The sequence below is a fragment of the Aedes aegypti genome, chromosome 2 (genome assembly GCF_002204515.2).
Source record: "Aedes aegypti strain LVP_AGWG chromosome 2, AaegL5.0 Primary Assembly, whole genome shotgun sequence".
NCBI classification, from domain to species: domain Eukaryota; kingdom Metazoa; phylum Arthropoda; class Insecta; order Diptera; family Culicidae; genus Aedes; species Aedes aegypti.
Genome location: NC_035108.1, coordinates 40,998,977 through 41,026,571, shown reverse-complemented (window position 1 = coordinate 41,026,571; position 27,595 = coordinate 40,998,977). Strand labels below are relative to the sequence as shown.

The following is a 27,595-nucleotide window of genomic DNA, read 5'->3' as shown; positions in this document are numbered from 1 at the left end:
TCGAAAGGGACAAAACGTCGAATGGTCAAAACGTCGAAAGCAGTTATTTTTCAAGCGATTATAACGTTGCCAAGGAAAATATGGTTGCGATACGAGCGGCGTTGGATACTGAAAAATTGGCAATGTTCATCAAAGTAAGCATGGAATAAATTTTCACAAAAAATGTCAATCTTACACCCAATCCAGACTAGAGCAGAAGTACTGCAGCACCTCAAGAGGAATATTGAAAATGAAGCCAGAGGTAGAAGTAACAATGATAAAAGACCAAGCCTTCTTTCGCCGCACCTCTGGACTCACATAACGGCAGAGGAAATGAATCCTGATAGCAGTCCACTATTTATTTTGTTTCTATCCTTAGTAGACAAAAAAACCTTTTTTTTCACGAAATACATCAGAATGTGGTAACTCCAACAATTTTCTATATTAAGCTTAAATGGTTTATTTGCGAACATTTTTCAGTTCATTCAATTCTTTAAAATCGTTGCATAATCTTTAAAGTGAATTGTATTTGTTTTCTCTTGATAAATAGTGTATTATTTATTCTTTTAATATACACTCATTCTTGTAGAAAATTAACAACTGGATTTTTGGCAATTAGTGAATTATTTGTTCTTAAAAAAATACTCGTTCTTCTCTCGAATAAAAATAATTGATTAGAATTTTTATTTAGCATTTCAGAACAGAAAAATTTCATCAGGACATCCAGCAAGTTTTTGAATATTTTATATTGAATAGACTTCTATACTTAAAAAACTTGATGAATTCCGATTCTAATTTTCAATTTATTTTTTATTGTCGCTTCGAATCCAGCTAAAAATTACAATTTCACGATGATAGCATTGAAAAAGAATATACAATACTGGAAAGAACAATTACAATTGGTCATTTTTCCATGCAAAATGGTCGAATTTGGAAACGTAGTTCAAAATTTAGAACTTTTCATAATCAAAGTTCTGAGTTATCGCAAATCAGCAATTTTGATAAAAAACGATAAAAGTCTTGAATTGAAAATAATTTTCAAATTGACATACTTAGAGCTATATGCCCTTCTGCAAAAAAAATGTTTCATTTGATAAGCCACACAAGTTTGTAAAATAAGATTTTTGAGTAAAACTGATGAAATTTGTTGTTCATTTATTGTGATTTTCCAATTAAGTAAAATTCATGTAATTTCAAAACTGCAGTGAAAATTTCATGTCTGTCAAAAGGACCATTAGAAATCGAGATTTATCCATTTTGTATGAAAAATGGCTAATTTGTAATTAAATCTGGTCAATAATGTATTTTTCATTGCTGTAACTGCTCAAAACATTATTTAGTATTTGGATTTTTTGTTGCATTTTCATTGGTTTTCATCGTTTAATCGAATAAGTTGACATTTTGCTAGACATTACTCATATTTTTTTCAACGTTTTGTTCTTTCGACGTTTTGTCACCCAACCCTTTTCAGTGCTTGTATAACAGTACTTTTCAGCACTATTTTTACTACTATTGATCCTTTTACGATCCTTGTTTGGACCCGTGCCTTCGATTTTTCGTTGGACGCGTTGGCGAAAGCTAGCGGTGGTAATCCTTCTTGGACACCGTCTTGGGAAAAAACCTCTCGAAGGTCACGTCTTTCTCGTTTATTAACTAAACATGGGATCAACAACTAACAAAAGGAAGGGTGAATCTCTGAATTCACTACGTCCTTCCAAAAAAGTGGGTTTTAAAACTGTCATTACACGTGGCAAGAATGGAAGAAAGGACGTTTCCCCGGAATGCGAACTTTCTTCCAAGGGTAAAATGAATAACTGTATCGAAATGAACAATCAGTTCGATGCTCTAGACAAATTTTCCGAACACCAAATCGAAGCAGCCTCTAGCCCAGGCTCTTTGATTCAAGTGAGGAAGCAAAGAGTGCCGCCTATCGTGGTCAGTTGTTCCGAATTTGGAGGATTTAGGCAGGAGATCTTGAACTCCATTAGGGGAATCAAGGTTTTCTTCCAAATCGCAAAGAAAGGAGACTGACGCGTTTTGCCGGAAACTCTGAAAGACCGCGAACTTCTTCTCAAACATCTTGAAGAGAAGAAGGACATTTTTTTACTTATGACGACATAACTAAACGTTTGTTCAAAGTCGTCTTGAAAGGTCTCTCAAGTGACTATAAGTCACCTAAATGGAATAAATGATTTACTTGGATTTTCCCCAGTCCAAGTAATCATTATGAAAAAGAGAACCCAATCTGGCATTTTTCGGAAAGGGCTTTCTCAAGAATATTATTTAGTTCACTTTAACAAAAAAGAACTAAATAATATTAAAGCTTAAGAAAAAGCAAAACTTATGTTCGATGTCCGTGTGACATGGGAACATTTCCAGAAACCTGGAGGAAATTGTCAGAACCCCACTCAGTGCGGTCGGTGCCAAAAGTGGGGTCATGGATGCTAAATTCATGATTTGCAGAGGTTCTTCTCACGCTAAGGACGTCTGTCCAGTGAAGGAAGATACCGATAAGTTCATATGCGCAAATTGCGGGGGCAACCATAAGTCAATTTTTTGGGCCATCTTACCAACGGCCAACTGTTTGCTACCGCGCGGGATATAATTGACAGTTCCGTTTCCTTTGATCCCCGCACAGCCGTAGGCCAACACGTCGGCTACTCACAGAATGAGTACGACCTACACAGAATTTTCACTCAGTCAATCAGTTCTGCATTGGTTGCCTCATTCTGTGTAGTTTTAACATGTGCGCTGCGTGTAACTGACTTAACGTGAAAAATACCCAATTATGGCTATGCCACAAATATCACAATTGGCGGAGAACGTGTCTCTGGAGCCGGCTTTCCGATACTTGCAATCAGTATTGTCAGCTGTAATATTGTCATATTGATTCTACCCCATTACTCCGAATGCCGTTACCTCGAATTATATTAGTCTTAATGACATCCGCACGCATCAACATCCCTATCCCATATCTCCGAGCCATATCTCAGAATGACATTACAATGTCATTCAAGGAAATTGTGCATTCGTGGAAGCAGCATTGGGAGTAATGGAATATTCGGGTAATGTATTTCGGGGTTGTGTGGTAGAATCTAATTTGCCAAAATTGCTATTTTCGCATTCGTATATCGTGAGGCAGGTACGAAGATTCTTTATGCCTAGGGAAATCGCGAAAATTTCTGTTGCGAAGAGATGCTGGACCGACAGGGAATCGAACCCAGACACTTTCAGTATGGCTATGCTTTTCCACTAGGCTAAGGAAGGAGCCATTTTTTTTCAATTCTGTCTTCTACTTGTAGCCATTCGTAAAGCAAGTCCTCACGAAACCATACCCACCTTTCCACAATGCGGCGCAACTTTGTGCGATTTAAACAATTCCATTGTGTATGACACAAATGCTACAAAGTGTGAAATCCGTTTCGAGTGCTCTCCTTGTTCCGTTACAGCCCGTAAATAATCTACCATCGTACACAGAAGATAAGCACGTCGAGGGAGACAAAGAGACAGAGAGGAAAAAAAAACGCCGTCCTCCGTTCTCGCTGGACATACCTTCACAGAAATATGCCCTCGACTTCTCTATGAGCAGCGGCGCAGTCGACGGGTTGAAGTCCCTGGCATTGTTGTTTCGAGTGGGAAAATTTATTTCAAACCACCGCAACTCCATATACGGCTGTCTGCCCGAGCAGGGAATGATAACTTATTCAATACTAATTTAAACTCAACTTATAATATTCCCACATAAATCAAAAGCTCTTTATTCGAAACCTTCAAGTAAACATGTTGTCAAGATGAGAGGGGTTCAAATAAATTAGTCAGTCGCGTTTAGGGCTTTTAAACCAAATGTAACAAATGTTTGAAATGCCTGTATACACTTATCAACAAAAAAAAAACTTTTTCTCATGAACAAGCTTTTGATCTTAAAACAAATTTTCAGCCCAGCCATGTTGTTTTCTGTACTAATATGGACTAGCTAATGTAATACCAGGAAAAACTATAGTAGGTACTAATGAATAAAAAAACATTGGAACAAATGCAAAATTTTTTTTAATTATTTTTAGACAAAAATAGTTGCATCTCCTATTGCCACATAGATGCGTTATAAATCTAGGTTGAGTTACGTTAAATCAATTGAAAGCGTTTTTTTTTTCTCTCATAAGCAGGTGAAATCAACTCACCTGTAGAAATTCTGAACTGGAACGGTTAATTAAACGTAATATGTTGTTATCAAAATGTTAATAAAGGTAGAATTAAGTTTTACCGAATTGGGATGATAGTGTTGCCCTACACAGAACACCTAGATATAAAAAATGGCAGTGGTCTGTTATTGGCGTTGAAGTCAGTATAAATCAAAAGCTGATTCGTTTCAAATGTCTGACGTTTCAATGTATTTAACACCTTTTTCAAGTATTTGAAAAAATTTGCTTTTTCGTCAGAGGGTTTTAACTGTCGAGCAACGGTCATTACACATTTAAACAATTCAATCGAACCACAATAGAATTTATGATCTTTGTTTGAGGTATGAGCTAGAAACCTTGCAAAGAAACTTTTTCCCTACTTTACCAATCTAAAATTTGATATAATTCTGATAGGATTTTGAAATCAGGTTCTGCTCGGGTTCTGCACCTCGGTCCAGTCAGTAGCCCATACAGTTCAGCAGCGCAGGACCGTAGCGACACGCGAATCATTACACACGCGTGGTCCTTGCTGCCTAGCTAGGCAACCGTGCTGCTTTCCCGTACCGTTTATGGTCGCTAGAGTAGAGTGGTCATGTGAGTACGGAATTTAAAAATGGAACAAAAATAAATCTCGCACAAGAAGACGAGTGGCTACTGGAAGGGATTAAAACAGCGAGAGAGAGAAAAAAAAAACATTTAATCCGATTACAGCAGTATAAATCACATTTATCCGGAATGAAGCACTTGGTAATGTTTTCGAGAGTACATAACTTCGCGATGTTGGGGATATTGAAAAACAAACGGTACCTGAGGTGGCTAAACTGCTAAATCTGCACTGAATGCGTCTGAAGTTGCTTCTCTAACTTCCATGCATCCAAAAAACAAGAGTTACTCATATAAAGTTGTCTCACTTTCACTAAGCAGTGCAAGAATTTACCAAGATGAGTGGAGATACATGTGATTCTTTCCTGATTTCAACAGTATATTTTTAAAACTTGCTTCAGTGGAGATTTTTGTTTGCATATTTTTAAATAAACATCACAAATTATACTATGTTTTGTTTTTCTGTTAATTACACTTCAAATCCCAAGATGATAGAGGAATTTTCTACGAAAAGTATTTTCGGAATGTCTCTTGCCATCGAATCTTCAGAGGAAAACCTCAGGCATACTTTTGCTTCCGAAATTAGCATAGCGATAAATGTGCTGAGCAACATTTAAAAAAAAACTGAAACCGTTCAAGCTGAACACTTGATTGATTGGTCATTTGTTGGTGGTTTCAAGTTTTCATCTCAAAGCATTGTCTGGTTCTCTAGATTTCTACTCTTGTAAAATTTGAGGTATGGTTTCGTTTTAAGAAATTCATAAAAAATCACGGTGCCCCGACAGACCGTTATTATGCCAAAAAATTGTCCATCAAATCTGAGCACAGGGCATTCTGCACCTCTGGGCCAATTTTTTAAAAATCTCTAGAAGGAATCTCGAGAAATGTTGATTTGAAGTTTTTTTTACTAAAAATTTCAATATAATCCTTATAACGATTTTGCAATAGCACTGAAAAAAACCTTCAAAAACACTCAAAAAGTGGACCAAACTGTTCTCAACTAGTATAAAATTGTTACCGTTGTTATAATTAGACATTTTCAACTCACTTAACTTACCGCAGTTCACTAGTTTAAATTTAATTTATTGTTGTTTTCTATGTTGAACCGATTGAAATGTAAAACAAACAAATTAACAATTAACAACACACTTAAATTATTTTACGGATTCCTGTAAAATCTCAACTGCTGAACAGATTGGTGAAATAAATTAACTAAGCACGGTAAATTTTGACAGTATTCGGTGAAAAATCTCCGGTATCCGAAATTTTACGGAATTACGGTGTTTTATTTCACCGAACTGTTCAACTTTTGAGATAACGGTGAAATTCACCGATTTCCGGTAAAATGAGCTTAGTGTGAATGTTGCTTTTTCGAAGAAAAATAATCTGAGAATAGATGTAGCACAATAATAGTTGGAAGATAAGACATGTGAATACCGTGATGAATCAATATCCGGACGGTACCAATATCCGGACACTCTGGTAATATTCATTAATTAAAGCTAGATTTGAATGCTAATATCTTTGGGTTTTATTCAAATTATTTCCTTTACCATTGTAGAACATTTTACTATCATTTTTAATCTAGTTACCACTGCCAAAAAATTGATAAAAATAACAACAAATTAGAAGTTCCGGTTGAACGTCATTTCGTCGCGGTCCATGTACCGTAGTGCATCAATAACCGGACGCTTAAGTCGACACAAACCTTCAAACTCTGATATGAGTGAGTTGTTTTAGAAAATCCTTAATGCACTATTGTTTTAATTATTATTTCAAGCAAGATCTTCACGAAAGTGATGAAATTAACACATAACACGCTCGTAATATTAGTGGTTACATTACCTGAGTCTAAGTGCTTGTGGCTTAAACTACATTCGATGTGGCTCAAACTGTTATTATGAAAGCAATATACGTTTTTTTTTCACAATCAATAGAACACCGATAACTCACTACGCTTTCCATTGTTATTTTTCAAGTTTTCTAGTATTTCTTTTTTCCTGAAACTCACTTACACTAGTTAAACATGGGTCTTTTAGATAATGTCCGGGTCTTTGAACATTGGCTCGTATTCCCGGACAGACTCTTAATGCATCGATAAATATGTATTTCCAACTAATTTAACAACAGGGGAGTTACCAAACTTTTAAAACATCTCTTCTTTAACACTTATGGTTGAAACTTTCTATAAAAATATAGTTCACAAGCTTTTTATTCAAGCAAACGATGTTCGCGCGTTTACCGATCGTTTAACCTGAGTTAAAGTTGAACCTCTACGAAATGACGTCCGACACGAACGAACTATTTGTTTTTAATTTCATTAATTATTTGTCGATGATAACTAGATTAAAATATATGTTTACTGATGAGTATTGTTACTAATAAAGGGAGTAAATGAAAATTTAACGTATTATCACTTAATTTTTACTCCAATTCATTCATATAATCAAAGTGTCCGGATATTGGTACCGTCCGGATTTTGATTCACCACGGTATATTCAAGTTCGAAAATCTATAGACGCGCAAGCCAAAACACGAACAACATTTTGTTGCAGAAAAAGTGTGTGAGTCTTTTTTCATGCAGTGTTTTGAAGAAAATTGTTTATATAAAGCTTTTTTGAAAGTTTGGTAACAAGATTGTTGAAGATTAGGTTGCAAATATGTATTTTATGGTGTATTGAAAGACTGTCCGGGATTTCGAGTCAGTGGATTCAAATCCGGACAACAATTGGAAAGCCTAATTTTTACTAGTGAAAGTGATTATTTTTTGAGAAAATTAGAGAAAAAATGTAAAAAAATAAATGAAAAGCGGTGTGAGTTATCAGAATACAATAAAATGTAAGATAAATTGTGTACATCTTTCGTGATTGACACTCAAGCCGCATGTACTTCAGTGCGACCTGCAAGCGCTCCAGTTCAGGTGACCACAACATTAATATTAATATTACGTGCAACATTGTTCGGGAAGTATTAACATCGGTTCTGTCGAAGAACAATATTTTATTGAATTTGACATGATTTTCATTAGTGATATTCAAATAAATCATGTTTTAACACAGATGTCCGGATTTCGATGCAACAGTGTCCGGATATAAAAACATCTTTTGCATGCGGTGTCCGGATTTATAGACAAGGTAAGCGTCAATATTTTAATAATTTTCTTGTTAAAATCATGGTTGATACCGGATATTTCTTCACTTTTATGAAGATTTGGTTTGTAAGAATGTGTTGAACAATAACATTTTAAGAATATTCCAACAAAACATACATAAATAAGAGTTTGAACATGTTTGCTGTCTTAAGCGTCCGGGTATTGATTCATCACGGTACTTTTATAGCCAATTAGAGCTAGTATCAACCGTTTGTTTCAAATCTGGAATGATTTGGTAGCTCTGGCACGCTCACATCAATATCAGAATGAACAAACGTGGATGTCTTCCATGGGGCCACTGTCTTCCACCTGAATGATGCAACTTTTTCTTCCGGCATTCTCACTAAATGACCAGCTTACTGAAGTTTGCCTATTTTATTCGCTCAATAGTTTTCCTGTTCCTGAATAAATGTGCTTAACCCGTAGGCTACGGGGCTAACATACAAAATTCAAATTGCTCGTATTTGAGCATAACTTCATATTTTTTAAAGACATTTTGAGGATTGCTTCACTAATAGTTGTAGTTTCATAAGTGATGGGAAGGTATAGCTCCGGAGTCTTGTGGACAAAGTTATTCCAGAACATCTCTGGGTCAGGTACGGTAAAAATCACATAAAATTCCTCACATTTCATATTTATCATTTGGAAACGAAATGTTTTCATACAAAATGTGAACAGACCCGTTATTTGTAATAAGTTACGATGGTTCAGGATATTTTTAAAATTTATAATTAAGAGCCAGTTCGCGAGAACCGCAACCCCCTTTCCAAGGGAAGTTGTATTGATGTTCTCCGATCAGGCTGAAATTTTTAGGGATTGTTCTTCTATATAAAAGATGATGTTTTGCAAAATATTAGATTTTTATATTAGGGGGAAGTGGGACAAAATGACCCCCAATGATTTCATGTCACTAAACATGCAAAATCACAAAAACTGATATAACTATAGTAAAAGTGCACGGATTATGTTGAAATTTGGCATGAATACTCTACGTTATATGAACTTTGAGGTTGGCATGGTATATGGATTTTGAAAGTACTTCAAATCGAGAAAAATGAGTTTTTCATAAAAAATTTAGTGATTTTCAAATCGATTTTTTTCTTACCAACCGAACTAGGTCAAAAAACTAAATATGACGTTTTGTAGGGTAACTCATGAGCTTTCATTTGAGGTGTAATCTAGATATGCCGTTTCAAAAATTTTCGAAAATTTTTTTTTTTCTGTGTAGTGTTTGAACTTGAGCCATTTTGCGAGTACCGCAACCGCCTTGTCTAGAGAGGTTGTATTAATGTTCTCCGATCGAGCTGAAATTTACAGGAAATGTTTTCCTATATAAAAGAAGATATTTCGCAAAATAACCGATTTTTATATTAGAGAGAAGAGGTACAAAATAACCACTAATGATTTAATATATAAAAAAATACAAAATTAATTAAACTGCTATAATAGCGATAGTAGGGGACCAGATAGCCGTAGCGGTAAACGCGCAGCTATTCAGCAAGACCAAGCTGAGGGTCATGGGTTCAAATCCCACCGGTCGAGGATCTTTTCGGGTTGGAAATTCTCTCGACATCCCAGGGCATAGAGTATCTTCGTACCTGCCACACGATATACATATGCAAAAATGGTCAATCGGCATAGAAAGCTCTCAGTTAATAACTGTGGAAGTGCTCATAAGAACACTAAGCTGAGAAGCAGGTTTTGTCCCAGTCGGGACGTAACGCCAGAAAGAAGAAGAAGAATAGCGATAGTAAAAATGCACGAATTTGTATGAAATTTGGCATGTTTACTTTACGTTATATGAATGATCATTTTGGATAAAAAAATGTTTCAAATCGAGAAAAACCTGTTTGTAAAATTAGTTTTTTTTCAAATCGACTTATTTTTGGTCAACCGAACTAGGTTGAAGTTTTGTAGGACAACTCAAGGGCTTTCATTCGCGGTGTACCGTGGTAAATCAAAATCCGGGCGGTATGAGCAGCGTATGGAGGCCTCTTGTCGGTAGTTGTAATACCGATTATATTATACCGTGTTGCCGCTGCCTTATCTGAAAGAAATGTCACTTTCTTATAAAAGTGATGATGTGGATAACAATAAGTCATTGCACCAATGTTTTCGTTAGCAGCTTCGGCGGTTCAGTAGTAAGCGTTGTTTATTCTCACGCTGTTTGGATGGGAATCAACTACTGCATTTTTATAATTTGGATAATGTTTGATGGGTTTGATTTGGAGGGTCATATGTATGTGTGTATAATGGTATGTTTGCTAGACATCAATTTGTAAATAATTGAGTTTAACTTAGTTTAGACTGACTGCACATATGGCTGCTATGAGACACTGTACTGTTTATATCTTGAATGGAATTTTGACTTTTACTAGCCTTGATGTTTGCAAATTTCTCTAAAGAGTAAAAGAGAGACGAAGATTGTTAAAAATTGCATATTTCCACGGAAAATTGCGTGTTTTTTACAAAAAAACATATTTTTCAGTACAATCCGTTTAAACGGTACAGTAGTTCTTGTGATTTTGTGTGTTTTCCGACACAAAAATATTGGGGGTCATTTTGACCCACTTTTCCCTTATAAAAAGTGTAGTTCTGCCAAATGGGTTTCTTTTTGAATAGTAATGAACACATATTGTGTAAGCAATGTTTGTGATTTAGTTGTTTGGACAGACATGTTGGTGGTTTAAACTGCAATCATCACTGATTGGTTCAATGAACGACGCACAGTAGTGTTCTTATTACATATTTTTCATGTTTTGATGATGTTCAAAGTATTATTCCAGTTTTATTTGAAAAATGTGTACTTACGGCATCGAAACATACAATTCCAATACAATGTCCGGATTCAAAAACATTGGGCTCCAATTCCGGACAGCCTCTTTTTACTTTTTTAAACCATATTTACAGCATATTTTTTCAATGTGGTGTCACTAAACTTTTAAACTATAACTTTATGTATTATTATGTTACAATCACTACTACTGCGACGATTGCCTCCATCTAAGCGCCCCTCGAACGCATGGGGGAAATGTCAAGTGGGGGAATGAGAATTGAAAAAAAATACCTACTCATTGTTGATTGATCGATGTGAATGCAAAATCGTTTATTAAGTGAATTATAATTTATATATTATTACTATATGCTTATTAAAACTGAATAATTCCAGATAGCGACCTGAATTACCCTATATTGAATTTAAAAATTTGAATTTGTTTGCCTAGTAAGAGACCAAATGTAAGTAATAAAAATATGCTATACGATTATCTCTAACCAATAAATTTATACCTTTGAGCTGATCTCATCGGGGACATTGATGAGTTTGTTGAACAGACCTCCGAAAGGCCAATACGTCGTAATAACTACAAAAACAGCCATTTTTTCATTCAATATAGTTGTATAAATGTTGTCAATTTAGCATTTTATTGGTAAATATTATCAGAGTGTCCGGATATTGGTACCGTCCGAATTTTGATTCACTACGGTACACCGCGAATGAAAGCTCCTGAGTTTCCCTACAAAACTTCATATTTATTTGTTTAAACTAATTCGGTTGACAAAAATATAAGTCGATTTGAAAAAAAAACTAATTAAAAAAAATAAAACAGATTTTTTTATCAATTCGAAACATTTTTCTAATCCAAATACCATGTTCATTTTGAAGTTCATATAACGTTAATTAATCATGCCAAATTTCATGCAAATTCGTTTATTTTTACTATCGCTATTATAGCACTTTAATTGATTTTGAATGTTATTATATATTAAATCATTAGTGGTTATTTTGTACCACTTCTCCCTAATATAAAAATCTGAAATTTTGCGGAATATATTCTTTTATATAGGAAAACAACTCCTGTAAATTTCAGCTCGATCAGAGAACATCAATACAACCTCTCTAGACAAGGCGGTTGCGGTACTCGCAAAATGGCTCAAGTTCAAACACTACCCCAAAAAAAAATTATTTTCGAAAATTTTTGAAACGGCATATTTGGAATGCACCTCAAATGAAAGGCCATGAGTTACCCTACAAAACGTCATATTTAGTTTTTTGACCTAGTTCGGTTGGTAAGAAAAAAATCGATTTGAAAATCACTAAATTTTTTATGAAAAACTCATTTTTTCGATTTGAAGTACTTTCAAAATCCATATACCATGCCAATCTCAAAGTTCATATAACGTAGAGTATTCATGCCAAATTTCAACATAATCCGTGCACTTTTACTATAGTTATATCAGTTTTTGTGATTTTGCATGTTTAGTGACATGAAATCATTGGGGGTCATTTTGTCCCACTTCCCCGTAATATAAAAATCTAAAATTTTGCAAAACATCATCTTTTATATAGTAGAATAATCCCTGAAAATTTCAGCCTGATCGGAGAACATCAATACAAGAAGGGGTTGCGGCTCTCGCGAACTGGCTCTTAACTGGCCTCCAGATCATTCTGGAACTTTGCCATAATCAACACAGGATTATAAGTTATTTTTTAGCGATCGATGTCTACATTTGTTGGTTTACAGCACTCACTAAGCCTCAACAGACGTGTCCACATATTTTGACAAGAAATTGGATATTGAAAGTCATCCAAATCGTCCTGGAATTCAGGTCCTTATGATCTACCAAATCTACTATAGTCTATACTAACCCAATTCTCTTGAAACTTTCTCGTTCCTATCCATAAAGCTTCATATGGCTCAAAAAGTGTTCTGCTATGAATATTGCTAATCTTAACGTCTTCAGAACATATTAAAGTTGTGGGCATCAATTTTTATACGCAACTTAATTTATTATTCAAATAAAATGTTTTTAACATATCCATACTTGACCACAAACCCCCTTTACAGTAGAAAATAATTGTTTCCAAGCTTATTGGTTGTACTTTGAGTTTTAAATTACTCTGATGACAATATTCACAATATCTACTAGATTTACTGGTACTGTTTCTCACTTGTTTTCAACATCTGATATCGCAGAATCTCTAAGGGCACCTTCAAAGCTATGGAAATGTGATTCGGATTTTCCCTCTCTTTTCTGGCGTTACGTCCCAATTAGCACAAAATCGGTTGAGGATCCTTTGTTATGAATATCATAGATAACTTGAAAGATTCCAGTAAATAACTATAAAAAAAAAGATTCCAGTTAATAACTGCGAATGTTCTCATAAGAACATGTTCTGCTGAGGAGCAGGTTCTGTCTTAATTGGGACGTAACGCCAGAAAGGAGAGGAAACATCCGAATCACATTTCCAAAGCTTTGAAGGTGCCCTTAGAGATTCTGCGATGTTGAAAACAAATGAGAAACAGTACCATTAGATCTAGTAGATATTGTAAATATTGTCATCAGAGTAATTGAAAATTCATAGTACAACCAATAAGCTTTTCTACTATAAAGGAGGTTTGTGATCAAGTATGGATGTGTTAAAAATTATTTATTTGAATAATAAGTTGAGTTTCGTATAGAAATTGATGCCCACAACTTCAGTATGTTCTGAAGACCTTGAGATTAGCAATATTCATAGCAGTACACTTTTTGAGCCATATGAAGCTTAATGGATAGGAACGAGAAAGTTTCAATAGAATTGAGTTAGTATAGACTGTAGTAGATTAGGTAGATCATAAGGACCTGAATTCCAGGACGATTTGGATGACTTTCAATATCCAATTACTTGTCAAAATTTGTGGACACGTCTGTTAAGGCTTAGTGAGTGCTGTAAGCCAACAAATGTAGACATCAATCGCTAAAAAATAACTTATAATCCTGTGTTGATTATGGCAAAATTCCAGAATATTCTGGAGGCCTTAGTCTTACTTTGGGTTAATTATAAATTTTAAAAATATCCTGAGCCTTCGTAACTTATTACAAATAACGGGTCTGTTTACATTTTGTATGAAAACATTTCGTTTCCAAATGATAAATATGAAATGTGAGGAATTTTATGTGATTTTTACCGTACCTGACCCAGAGATGTTCTGGAATTACTTTGTCCACAAGACTCCGGAGCTTTACCTTCCCATCACTTATGAAACTACAACTATTAGTGAAGCAATCCTCAAAATGTCTTTAAAAAATATGAAGTTATGCTCAAATACGAGCAATTTGAATTTTGTAGGTCAGCCCCGTAGCCTACGGGTTAAAGAGCCAAGAATAAGCGTGTTGTACAGGGAAAGTTTTCAATGGTGTTTCATTTAGGCATGCTTGCGTTCATCGTTGCTCTCTTTGCATTATTATTGAAAACTGATTTAGTTTTCGAAACACTTTTCAGTGTTGTGCGATAAAGGATCGCGAAGTGTTTTGGTGAAGTTGTTAACGAAATAATGGATCTATGAAATTAGATAAGCCTTCATCAAGCAACAGTGTAGAAATGTAATTTCCCTTTGCAAGTTGCGGTTATTTATTACTTTTATTTAATTTTGTCCAACGTTTCGGTCCATTTGGGATCTTCCTCAGGGACTCCATTGTTATAGTTCTTTCGTCCAGTGTGGTTCGATAGAACCTGTAACTGTCTGGTGGATCGATTTTTCCCGCAAAACCGCAGCCAGTTTAGGATGCTTTTTCGGTGAGAAAATCTAACTCAAAACTGCGCACCGGAATTTAGTACCTGGTCGAATATCGATCCCCATTAGAAAATAGATAGTGATCGATATTCAACCAGGTTGGTATGTAGAATGGAATTCCTAGTGATGTTGATACTTAAGTAGTACTTAAGTTGTTAAAAACTTTTTTAATCTTTGAACACATGTGATATATGACAATCATGTTTCCCGTCTAGTTATAATCCTATTGTGACTGGAATATTGAATATGATATTTTTTACGCAAAATGCTGAGGGCAATACTCGATGGAAAACTAGACATAAACAATAGTAGTATCAGATGTACAAAGAAACAAACTTTATTAAGCGAAAAAAAAACGGCGGACTTCGGTGGGCTGGTCACTTAGTGTGAAAGTAAAACAAAATAAGCTGAAAATTAATATTATTCTGCATTGAATATTTCACGTTTATCGAACGTAACATCAATTGTATATTTGAATTTATTTCTTAGATTTCATTCTATTGAACTAAGCTTACTGGTTTAAGCCATGTGGGCTTCATGGCCTTGCGGTTAGTGTCGTCAGGCAGTTGAGCGCATCGTGTCATGTGGTGTGGGTTTGATTCCCGCTGCGGCCATTGAAACTTTAAAAGACAGTTTACACCGTTTTCAGCCAAAGGCTGCACAGCCTGAACAATCACTAACGGTTGTAGGACATTTCCCAGAAAGCCAAATCCCAGAAATCCATTCCCCAGAAGGGGACATTCCCCAGAATAGGACATTCCCCAGAATCGTTTTTATACGTTATAAAAGAGTGGAAAAATAGTTTTGGTTATTTAGTTTTATAATCGTTAAAAAATGTACCTGCTGAATTGATTCGAATTCCCAGAAACTTCGAATTGCGGACCCAGGGGTCAACTCACCCAAAATATTATTTGGTCAAAATTATTATTATGGATCTCAAGCAAATAAAATCATAAAGGACTGAGTCAAAAAATAAATATTTTAAAAGGCGAGTGTTTGCTTCCCTTTTCTCAGGCAAACCATCTAGGGCTGTCCATAAACCACTTGGTCATCTATGGGGGTGCATGGTTTGACCAAAGACCACGGCCTATACAAATTTCAAAACGTTTGTACGGACAAAAGACGAAAGATGGGGGTTTGAAATTTCAAAATAATTACGTACGTGGCTCAACAACCAAAATCTTAAGGGGAAATGCTTAACATGATTTTGCTACTGTCATTTTCCTGAAAATTATTTCCCCGAATGCCAGCTTACCGAATGACCAATTTCCTCAAAAGACATTTTCCCGAATGACTAGTTTCCCTGAAAAGTGATGCAGTTCAAACAGGTGCAAGAATAGTCTTTGGGGACTAGGTGCTGAACTAGAAAGAATGATAAGCAATTAAAAGAAGAAGATAATGTAGATTATAAGGTTATCCTCGAATAAATATGTAAGTACATTTTGCCAAAAATGCCGATGATGGTAAAACTCGAAAGAACCGCAAATCAAGTAAAGAATAGCCATAAAGTTATGACAATTATAAGAGCTAAATATTTTTTGTGGAACTGGGCTATTCGGGGAAATAGGGTATTCGGGGCACTGGCATTATGGGAACTGGAATTCATGGAAACGGGGAACCGTCCGTTTTCTAGTATTAAGTTACAGCCTGTGCAGCTAAATGGCTGAAGACGGTGTCCGTGTCTTTTAAAACATACTTAAGCCACTCTGGTATATTTAGTCAGTTGTAAATATTTCTAATTATAACTACGGTAGCAGTTATATTCTATAGTTGAGAATAGTTGGGCCAATTTTTGAGAGTTTTTTGTAGGTTTTTTCAGTGTTTTTGCAATAATTTATAAGGATTATATTGAACTTTTAAATCAAAAAAGTTAAAATCAAGATTTCTCGAGATTCCTCCAAGAGACATTTTCAAAAATTGGACATTTTTTTTTACATAATAACGGTCTGTCGAAGCACTGTGAAAATTGTAAGGATCTTCCTCTAAACATTTGTTTACAAATAATTTTATCAATTCTGCCAATCATAAATTTTTCTGTGGAATTCTGAGGAATCCAGAAATCGAAAAAGAAACTCTGCTAGATTTCAAAGATACTTTTCAAAGAAGATTCTGATGGAGCTTTTGTTTTAACTCATTAAAGAGGATTTATTTATTTTGTATGTATCCATTTCAAGAAGAAAGATTATAAATAATCATTTATTTTCAATTGTTCCGCTTTCCATCTATTGATTCAACCTGCTTTGACATTTTGCGACCCTTCACATGATGCTTTCTTGAATAACTTCGTACAAAAAAGTTTCCCAAAATATGTTCAAAAAGCATCATTTTAAAGTATCTAAATAAATAATAATATTTCAAGGAATTTTGAAAAATTGCGGGATTATTATACGTATGGTTACTGATTCTTGAAAGTCCATAAGGAATTCCTCAACAAATTTTCAAAGTAATACAAAAATGTCCTCCAAGATTTAAATTCGGTAAAATTACAAATTTTTACATAAGACATCTTTGGAAATGTACTTACAAAATACCGTCATTTTTTTCTCGTTAACCTTCTGCAGTTCTATCACAATAGTTAGTCTCAAACATATTCCAAAGTTTATGTAGAATTTCTGCATGTAGGAAGAAATTAATTTCTACATCATTCCGTTTGCCATAGTATCATATAATAGATACTAATACTTCAGTACATATCCATCTGTTTTAATGTAAATATTTTTTTAATTTACATAAAAATATGTAGTAAATCTTACAAAAATCAGCTAAGCTTTTTTGTGAAATAAACCGTTGAGAATTTCGTCAAAAAGTTTCAGAAATTCTACGGTGATTCTTGAATTTTTCGACAAGAATTTAGTAAATTTAAAAAAAATTCAAATAAAGCTGAAATTAAAAAAAAAAGTTTTTCCAAATCGAATATTGATATCGAATGATTCGTAGAGTAGTTTGTGAAGAAATCCCTTAAAACATTGAGGTATTCCTGGAGTAGTTTTTGAACCTAATATGGAGAATGAATAGATTCCTTGATATTATTTCTAGATGAATCCTGGTTTGTCATTTGGAAAAAAATGAGTAATTTGTTAAACCTAAAAATAATATTTGGTGAAATTTCATTTTTCTTAGTTATTTTTGAAGAAATTTTAAAATATTATTTCGGAAGAGAATTTTGAAGGAATGCGGGTAGTTTGAATCGATTTTTAGATTCATCTACAGACACATTTAGACAACTTTCTGTGATCACAGATAGATCTGTGAAGAACTTCTCTGATATATCGCTAAAAATATGTTCCCAATTGATGCAATGCTGCAGCAAGGAAGGCGACAAAACGTGGAGCGATATAAAAGAAAACGAAAGCAGCAAACCCGCCTATTCCGGGACAAAAAGCGCCGCCTGGAAGAAGCGGAATGTGAAGAAATGTAACAGCTGCATCGTTCACAAGAAACGCGAAAGTTCTACGAGAAGCTTAACGCATCCCGAAAAGGCTTCGTGCCGCGAGCCGAAATGTGTAGGGATAAGGACGGAAGCATCTTGTCGGACGGACGTGAGGTGATTGAAAGCTGAAAGCAGCACTACGATGAACACCTGAATGGCACGGAGAACACCGGCGCCGAGGGTCACGACAGCGGTGGAAGTGGCTACGTCAGCACGGCGGATGAAGGAAACCAACCTGCCCCCGCATTGAGGGAAGTTAAGGATGCCATCAGCCAGCTCAAGAATAACAAGGCCGCTGGTAAGGATGGTATTGGAGCTGAACTCATCAAAATGGGCCCGGAGAGGTTGGCAGCCTGTCTGCACCGGCTGATTTTCAGAATCTGGGAAACGGAACAGCTGCCGGAGGAGTGGAAGCAAGGGGTCATATGCCCCATCTACAAGAAGGGCGACAAACTGGAATGTGAAAACTATCGTGCGATCACTATCCTGAATGCCGCCTACAAAGTGCTATCCCAGATTATCTTCCGTCGTCTATCAGCAATAACAAATGATACTTGTTTTAATTATGAATCGTGGTTTACGGCCAACCAGCCGAGTGGAAGTTTAACAACTACCGAAAAGCTAAACATTACATATAATTTGCAATTGGATTAGATGGACAAATTGATGTGAAGATTTGCGAAAAAGTTACACGTCTTCTCAGTGAGAATCGAACTCACGACTCCCCGATCTCTAGTTGGGGCGCGTTAACCACTACGCCATGAGAGGACTCATGAACGCAGAAGTTAACCTGAATTCGATTTCAGCTCAATAATCACGTGGTCCTCTTTCGCAAAGTGCACCTCTTTCGGAAGAATTAGATGCCCATCCAAACACAACGCTTTCTATATATATCCAATGCCTAGCCCGAGAGCGCATTGTTTTTTAGATATAGGAATAGCACACTACACTAGCCAGCAACTGCGCTGGCTGAGGTTTCTATTGTGTGGGCTTCCAATGGGTCGCGACGTTCTCAAACGACCGGTTACGGAACATGAGTCCGTTGCTCGATAAATACTTGTTTTAATTATGAATCGTGGTTTACGGCCAACCAGCCGAGTGGAAGTTTAACAACTACCGAAAAGCTAAACATTACATATAATTTGCAATTGGATTAGATGGACAAATTGATGTGAAGATTTGCGAAAAAGTTACACGTCTTCTCAGTGAGAATCGAACTCACGACTCCCCGATCTCTAGTTGGGGCGCGTTAACCACTACGCCATGAGAGGACTCATGAACGCAGAAGTTAACCTGAATTCGATTTCAGCTCAATAATCACGTGGTCCTCTTTCGCAAAGTGCACCTCTTTCGGAAGAATTAGATGCCCATCCAAACACAACGCTTTCTATATATATCCAATGCCTAGCCCGAGAGCGCATTGTTTTTTAGATATAGGAATAGCACACTACACTAGCCAGCTTTTTGCAAAACTAAGTGAAAATGTAAAATTTTTGTGACATTTTTCGCACGATCAGGCAAATTTTGCTTAATTTGAAGATAATATGTAGATTTCAGGAAATTTGAAAAATTTTCCGTGAGTTTATACATGGGGGCGATCCATTAATTACGTAAGACAATTTTGGCGGTTTTTAGACCCCCCCTCCCCCCATAGTAAGATTTTTTGTACGAAGATTAAAAATAATTTGTATTGCGCGTAAGAAATCTCAAACCTCCGCTCCCCCCATAAACCCTTACCGCAGATTCGAACTTTTGCCCCGCTATGGGCCAAAAATTGATTCCAACAATCTTTTTCGCAAATCTTCACATCAATTTGTCCATCTAATCCAATTGCAAATTATATGTAATGTTTAGCTTTTCGGTAGTTGTTAAACTTCCACTCGGCTGGTTGGCCGTAAACCACGATTCATAATTAAAACAAGTATTTATCGAGCAACGGACTCATGTTCCGTAACCGGTCGTTTGAGAACGTCGCGACCCATTGGAAGCCCACACAATAGAAACCTCAGCCAGCGCAGTTGCTGGCTAGTGTAGTGTGCTATTCCTATATCTAAAAAACAATGCGCTCTCGGGCTAGGCATTGGATATATATAGAAAGCGTTGTGTTTGGATGGGCATCTAATTCTTCCGAAAGAGGTGCACTTTGCGAAAGAGGACCACGTGATTATTGAGCTGAAATCGAATTCAGGTTAACTTCTGCGTTCATGAGTCCTCTCATGGCGTAGTGGTTAACGCGCCCCAACTAGAGATCGGGGAGTCGTGAGTTCGATTCTCACTGAGAAGACGTGTAACTTTTTCGCAAATCTTCACATCAATTTGTCCATCTAATCCAATTGCAAATTATATGTAATGTTTAGCTTTTCGGTAGTTGTTAAACTTCCACTCGGCTGGTTGGCCGTAAACCACGATTCATAATTAAAACAAGTATTTATCGAGCAACGGACTCATGTTCCGTAACCGGTCGTTTGAGAACGTCGCGACCCATTGGAAGCCCACACAATAGAAACCTCAGCCAGCGCAGTTGCTGGCTAGTGTAGTGTGCTATTCCTATATCTAAAAAACAATGCGCTCTCGGGCTAGGCATTGGATATATATAGAAAGCGTTGTGTTTGGATGGGCATCTAATTCTTCCGAAAGAGGTGCACTTTGCGAAAGAGGACCACGTGATTATTGAGCTGAAATCGAATTCAGGTTAACTTCTGCGTTCATGAGTCCTCTCATGGCGTAGTGGTTAACGCGCCCCAACTAGAGATCGGGGAGTCGTGAGTTCGATTCTCACTGAGAAGACGTGTAACTTTTTCGCAAATCTTCACATCAATTTGTCCATCTAATCCAATTGCAAATTATATGTAATGTTTAGCTTTTCGGTAGTTGTTAATAACAAATGAGTTTGTGGGAAGTTATCAAGCTGATTTCATCAACAGCCGCTCGACAACGGACCAAATCTTCACTGTACGGCAAATCCTCCAGAAATGCCGTGAATACCAAGTCCCAACGCATCACTTGTTCATCGATTTCAAAGCGGCTTATGATAGCATCGACCGCGAAGAGCTATGGAAAATCATGGAAGAGTACAGCTTTCCCGGTAAGCTCACAAGACTAATAAGAGCAACGATGGACGGTGTGCAGAATAGCGTGAAGATCTCGGGCGAACATTCCAGTTCGTTCAAATCCCGCCGGGGACTTCGACAGGGTGATGGACTTTCGTGCCTGCTGTTCAACATCGCGCTAGAAGGTGTCATGCGGAGAGCCGGGTTCAATAACCGAGGAACGATTTTCACAAGATCCAGCCAATTTGTTTGCTTCGCGGATGATATGGATATTGTCGGCAGAACATTTGGAACGGTGGCAGACCTGTACACCCGCCTGAAACGTGAAGCGACAAAAGTCGGCCTGGTGGTGAATGCGTCAAAAACAAAGTACATGCTGATAGGCGGAACCGAGCGCGACAGAGCCCGCCTGGGAAGCAGTGTTACGATAGACGGGGATACTTTTGAGGTGGTTGATGAGTTCGTCTACCTCGGATCCTTGTTAACGGCTGATGACAACGTTAGTCGTGAAATACGGAGACGCATCATCAGTGGAAGTCGCGCCTACTATGGGCTCCAGAAGAAGCTGCGGTCGAAACGGTGTGTGGCGGCGAAGAATGAACCACGAGCTCGCTAGGCTCTACGGCGAACCCAGTATCCAGAAGGTTGCGAAAGTCGGAAGGGTGCGCTGGGCAGGGCATGTTGCAAGACTACCGGACAACAATCCTGCAAAGATGATGTTCGCGTCGAATCCGGTTGGCACAAGAAGGCGAGGAGCACAGCGAGCGAGGTGGCTTAATCAGGTGCAACAAGATCTGGAGAACGTGGGCCAAAATCGAAGTTGGAGAGACACAGCCATGGACCGAGTAAATTGGCGTCACATCGTTAACGAGGTTTTATCAAATTAATTGATGTAACACCAACTAAATAAATAATAAATGTTCCCAATTGAATCTTGTTTGATTGGTTAAGAAAATCTTGTAAAATATTAGGAGGAATCCTAAGAGTAAACTGGAAGAATCAATCGTGGGTAATTTTTGCTATGATTTTTCAAGCAATCCTTGAAGAATTTCTGAGAGATCTGCTGAAAGATTTTTTTAAGGAATATTAAGAGTAACTTTAGGAAAAATCTCAAAGGCAAAGCTGGATGAACTGTTGATGAAGAATTGATGAAAAGAATGCTTGGTTGATGATCTAGAGGATGATTTTGATGATTATTAAATTATTAATGAAGAACTGAATGATATTTTATGTGTACGTAGATGACCTTCGTGGAAAATCAATTTCAACTCTGAAATCTACAAGAGATATTTTCTGGTTAGATCATAATTCCTAAAGAAACATCAGGAAAAATTCGGTAAAATACAGCCGACTCTCCACATATCGATGTTCTTTATCTTGATATCTTTCCCTAAGTCGATGATTTCTTCGGTCCCTTCAGTCTGCATACATTTTCTCTCTCCATATCTCGATATCCTCCATATCTCGATATCTCCATATCTCGATGTGCACCTGTTGATTTTTTGTTTCAAATTTTTTCTCCGTATGTCGACATGACCATAATTAAAGGTAACTAGATTGAATTTAAGTGATTCAAAAAAATTTCTGAACGTGAGATGACGTCTGCGTGTTTAATATTTTCCTGGTAACGGAATGATTTTCAATCCAGTGTTCATTAAAAATGTGTCCTTTGTCTCGATCTATCCGTATCTCGATGGTCCATTCGATATCGAGAGGTGGAGAGGCGGCTGTAATAACTAATAATACTGGAAGTGATTTCCTGTGGGAATCACAGGAATAACTCATGAAAAACAGGCAAAAAAATTTATGGAAAATGCACTGGAAAAGTACGGAAACCATTCATGGAAAAATCCCCGACACTTGAACAATTTATGGAAGAATTACAAAGGGATATTCCTCGTGTGTTCTTTGGAAGAATTCTTGAAGGATTTTTTATACTGAATTAGACAAGAAATAAATATTTCCCGTAGTGAAAATTGTAATTTACAAGTATCATTGTGCAGCGATACGAGACAAAATAACAAACAAATAAAATCATCACAAATCTATGTGAATCACGAAGTTTGTGAAAATCATGATTATTGACCGATATTACTTCTGTAATCCAAGAATTTGCTTTGCCAAACCCCTCCATCTCACAGGCCCCCTAAGGAAAAAAAATCTAGCTACGTCAATGTTAAGCTGGTGAATGGCATCCTTAAGCTCCCTCAAAATGAGGGCTGGTTGGTTTCCATACCCGTAGTACTGACGAAAGCATTTCCTCCGTTGTCTCGCCCTTCATTGCCTGTGGTCTCAGCGCCATTCAGGTGTTCGTCGAAGTTCCACCTGCTTTCACCTTTCGATCACTTCACGCTCGTCCGTCAAAATGCTCCCATCCTTATCCCTGCACATCTTGGTTCGGTTTCGGCACAAAGTCACTGCGGGATACTTTGAGCCTCTGATAGAATTTACGTGTTTCTTGAAACCGGCACTGCTATTCCATCTTCTCGCACTCCGTCTCATCCAGGCGGCGTTTTATCTCCCGAAAGAGGCGGGTCTGCTGTTGCCAATTCCGTCTATAACGTTCTACGTCTGCTGGGTCCCTTGCTGCAGTATGACCGCCCGTGCTGCATTTTGCTCCTCCAGAATCTACATACATTCCTCGTCGAACCAATCGTTCCGCCGACTTCGTACGTTGATCACTATTCTCCAGCAGTCCTCAAGAGGAGCTTCATCCTGCTCACCCCCTTCTGGTAATGCATCCTCGAGGTGCTACGCGTATGCGCGTATTCCACGAAGCATTGCCCCGTAAAACGCGCGCAATCCGAAATAACGACAACAAAACAACACTAACGAGGCACGAAACCGACTCTGGCCAAGCCATATCAAAGCTCTCCCAAAAAAATATTGAAGAAAGAGATTCATCGCCGCACTGTCCGGCATACAAAAACTCAGACTTTGAGAAGTCTTCATATTTTTTCCACAAAACCAAGATAAAAAGCTATTAGATGACGTAAAAATACGAAAAATTCAAAATATACAATCACGTTGGATTTTGAGCTTTTCCAATGATCCTTCGTTTCAAACAGGATTTTACTGCGCCGATTCCAAAAAGCATGCTCCCGTTACATCCAACCAAGCTCCATCTCCGACAAATGTTTATTCACCTCAAAGTGCTAGGATAAAGCATCTAAGCCCCCGGACTTAAGCCACCAGCGACAACTCAACGTCGGGTGGTAATGACTTCGTAGCCATCGGATGGAACCGGTGCGATGTCAAAGGTTTTCGGGGACTTTCACCTAATTCCCTTGACAATGACGCGATATGCTCCACAGAGTGGTGTAAGGTTGTGGTCAGAAAACTCCGACCCAATCAATACTAAGCTACTTGGAAATTCTGAAAGTCACCGCTCTGCTTTCTTTGTGGGGTACAGCTTTTTTCGTGGTACTGCTGCTGGTACGAAGAGGGAAAATGCACAACCCAGCGAAGAAGCTGTCAGTCAAAGTGGGAATCCCTTTCAGGTGAAAAAAGCACGAAACGAAATTGATTTAATGGAATCGAGCTAGCTTGGCTCAGTTTGGTAGTGTCATCATTTTCGGGAGGATTTTGGCTGGTGGATTGATTTCGGGGAACCGATGGGATGGATTTAAACGTGATGGGTGTTTGTAGTTGATCAGTTTGTGTTCCGAAAAAAGATGGGGTAAAGAACAACTTGGGTAGATGCATGATTCGATTTGACATAAGGATTTATGGGGAAAATGTTATCATTCTGAAAGTTTCGAAAAATATAACTTTCGTAAAAAAAAATTGGTAAAAACAGGAATAGAGAATCGAAAATTGTATTTTATTTGATTCTTATATTCAAGAAAAACTGATAATAAGCATTAAAATATAAGAAATTTTCTACAGAAAAACCCTAAAAATACTTTAAATCTTATGAACACCATTAAGTTTTTCTTATGAACACCATTAAGTTTTGTGGGAAGATTTTTGATTTTCAAGAGCTTGTATTTATTTTTCCATTCACGTTTTTTGATTTTATCAGTGCTTAGTTTTATTTTTCATTGTAATTGGATTGATTGTCTAGTGCTGATTAGAAATTTTCTCTTGGAATATTTATTTTTTAGTGTTAAATTGATTTTATTGCCTATTAACAATTTTTCCCAGGGTGTAAAGCAACATAGGCTCTTCCATGATTCACTTTGGCATGGGAGGTTTTCCTCAGCCGGGTTGTCTGAGCCTGTGCAAACAGAAGCGCTTCAGTACTTGTGATCATGAACCTAGAAGCTATGGGGTTGTTCATTAATAACGCTAGACAATTTTAGCGATTTTTTAATGCTCTTCCCCTTCATTCATAGTAAGATTTTTGTATGAAAATTAAATGTAGATTGTATTGTGCGTGAGAAATCACAAACTCCTCCTTCCAAAGCCCCTTACGTAATTAGAGGCAGGTCCCTTAAACTGGGTCGAAGTAAATCAAAAGTATCGGGAACACAAAACATCTTTCTATTGGAAAGTCAGACGAGAAAGAATCATAAGACAGACGAAGATTTAAAACCATTAGTTAAATTAAATTCGTTTTGTTCAATTTTCATCGGCAGTTTTCTGTTGCCAAAGGCAATAATAAATATTCTTTCTAGCATCAAAATCAACTCTTTCCTATGCCAGGCAAATTTCATCTAAATTGATGACCTCCGTCGGTTCCACTCTGATTCATTTCAATTCAATGAATAAATTATCGCCGGCAATCCTTCATCCCTCCTGTGTGCTTCTCTCAAACCTCATTTCATTAATAATTCAACCAAACCGACCAAAAGCAAATGTGAAGCTGCAACCGAGCTCTCTAAGCTCCGCCAAAACTCGTACCCCAACAGTTTCATCCCCAAAATTGAATAATACCTTTTAAAAGAATCCGCTCACTTTTCTTCCAATGCCCTCCGATCCAAACTCACATCACTTCTAGCAACTTTTAACCCTCCGTCTTGATGACGAATCAGTCCAGCTAGGGCTCTGGTCGGCTGGCTGCCTGGACCTCCACGGCTTATGAGTCGAAAAAGTGATTAATTTCCTTAAATAACTTTTCGGGTTCACACTTCCGGTTCGTCAGCTGACCCGACCTTGCCCGGTCTGGCCCCCTTGCCTCTTTTCAGAGTAGGGTTACCATATTTGCTCTCACCAGAAAGAGAACGATTTTTCATCTGTACCAAATAGCACCCATTACCAGACAAAGTAAAAAAAAAGAGAAATCATGGTCCAATTAAGATGGTGTCTAAGAATAAAAAAAAACTATTATGGAGGGGAATCTATGACATTTGACCGAAAGACATTTGGTCGAATGACATTTAGTCGAATGACGTTTGGTCGAAAGTACATTTCGTGGAACGGACATTTCGTCGAATGGACATTTGGTCGAAAAGGTTTAATTGCAACAGAAAGCATAGCACATTTCGAGAGAAGCATTTTGTCGCCAATACAAGAGTGATTGAATAATCGAAAAAATATCGGCTATTATACCAACAATCTCTATGCGATTAGTAACATTTTGTTATTCAATCTGATGAACGCTCTCCCAACATATTGATCAATCGAATCTATGACATTTGACCGAAAGACATTTGGTCGAATGACATTTAGTCGAATGACGTTTGGTCGAAAGTACATTTCGTGGAACGGACATTTCGTCGAATGGACATTTGGTCGAAAAGGTTTAATTGCAACAGAAAGCATAGCACATTTCGAGAGAACCATTTGGTCGCCAATACAAGAGTGATTGAATAATCGAAAAAATATCAGCTATTATACCAACAATCTCTATGCGATTAGTAACATTTTGTTATTCAATCTGATGAACGCTCTCCCAACATATTGATCAATCGAATCTATGACATTTGGTCGAAAGACATTTGGTCGAATGACATTTAGTCGAATGACGTTTGGTCGAAAGTACATTTGGTCGAATGGACATTTCGTCGAATGGACATTTGGTCGAAAAGGTTCAGTTGCAATACAAAGCATATGATATTTGATCGAACCGACATAGTGGTCGAATCTAAATAGTATGAAAACGAAGGTTAACGTTTAGTCTGACTATCGTCGAGAGTAGCATTTTGTCGCTTATACAAGAGTGATCAAATAATTGAAAATGTATTAGCCATTTTACCAACAATCTATATGCGATAAGCAAAATTTTGTTATTCAATTTGATGGACGCTCTTCCAATATATTGATCAACCTCTTGTGTTTTTTTGACGTTACATGCTGCTTTCGTTTCGGGCATATTAGATTCAAGATAAGCTGATCTTAAATGAAAGCAAGACAACTTTTGTCACCTCAGTCAACTCGTCTTCCCTTCCCCGATACATAGAATAAGCACAACTTTATTTTTTTTATAATTCAAAGCTCTTACTGCAAATTCTGTTTTTCACCCGAGGTGATTAACACTGTCAGCAAAGCCATACATTTGCTTGAGGAATGTTATTAAGCTGGAAGTCACAATACTTAAGTCAATTGGCCCTAAGTAGAGTTATCGACACCTAACATTCACTTCGCCATAAAGTTGTTCCCTAAAGCAAATTTTTGCTGCCGCTTTAATTCTTATTTCCGCATTTAAAAATCTTACCCACGTCCATAAGCTGCAAGACCCGAAATTCAAAGAAAGATCAAGAGCA

General features: G+C 37.1%; 1 protein-coding gene across 2 annotated transcripts in view; it reads right to left on the bottom strand.

The window, feature by feature from the left end:
* Nucleotides 1–27,595, bottom strand: part of LOC5569846 (glutamate receptor 1) — a 659,974-nt gene that overhangs the window by 513,127 nt on the left and 119,252 nt on the right. The gene's annotated exons all lie outside the window — the stretch shown is intronic.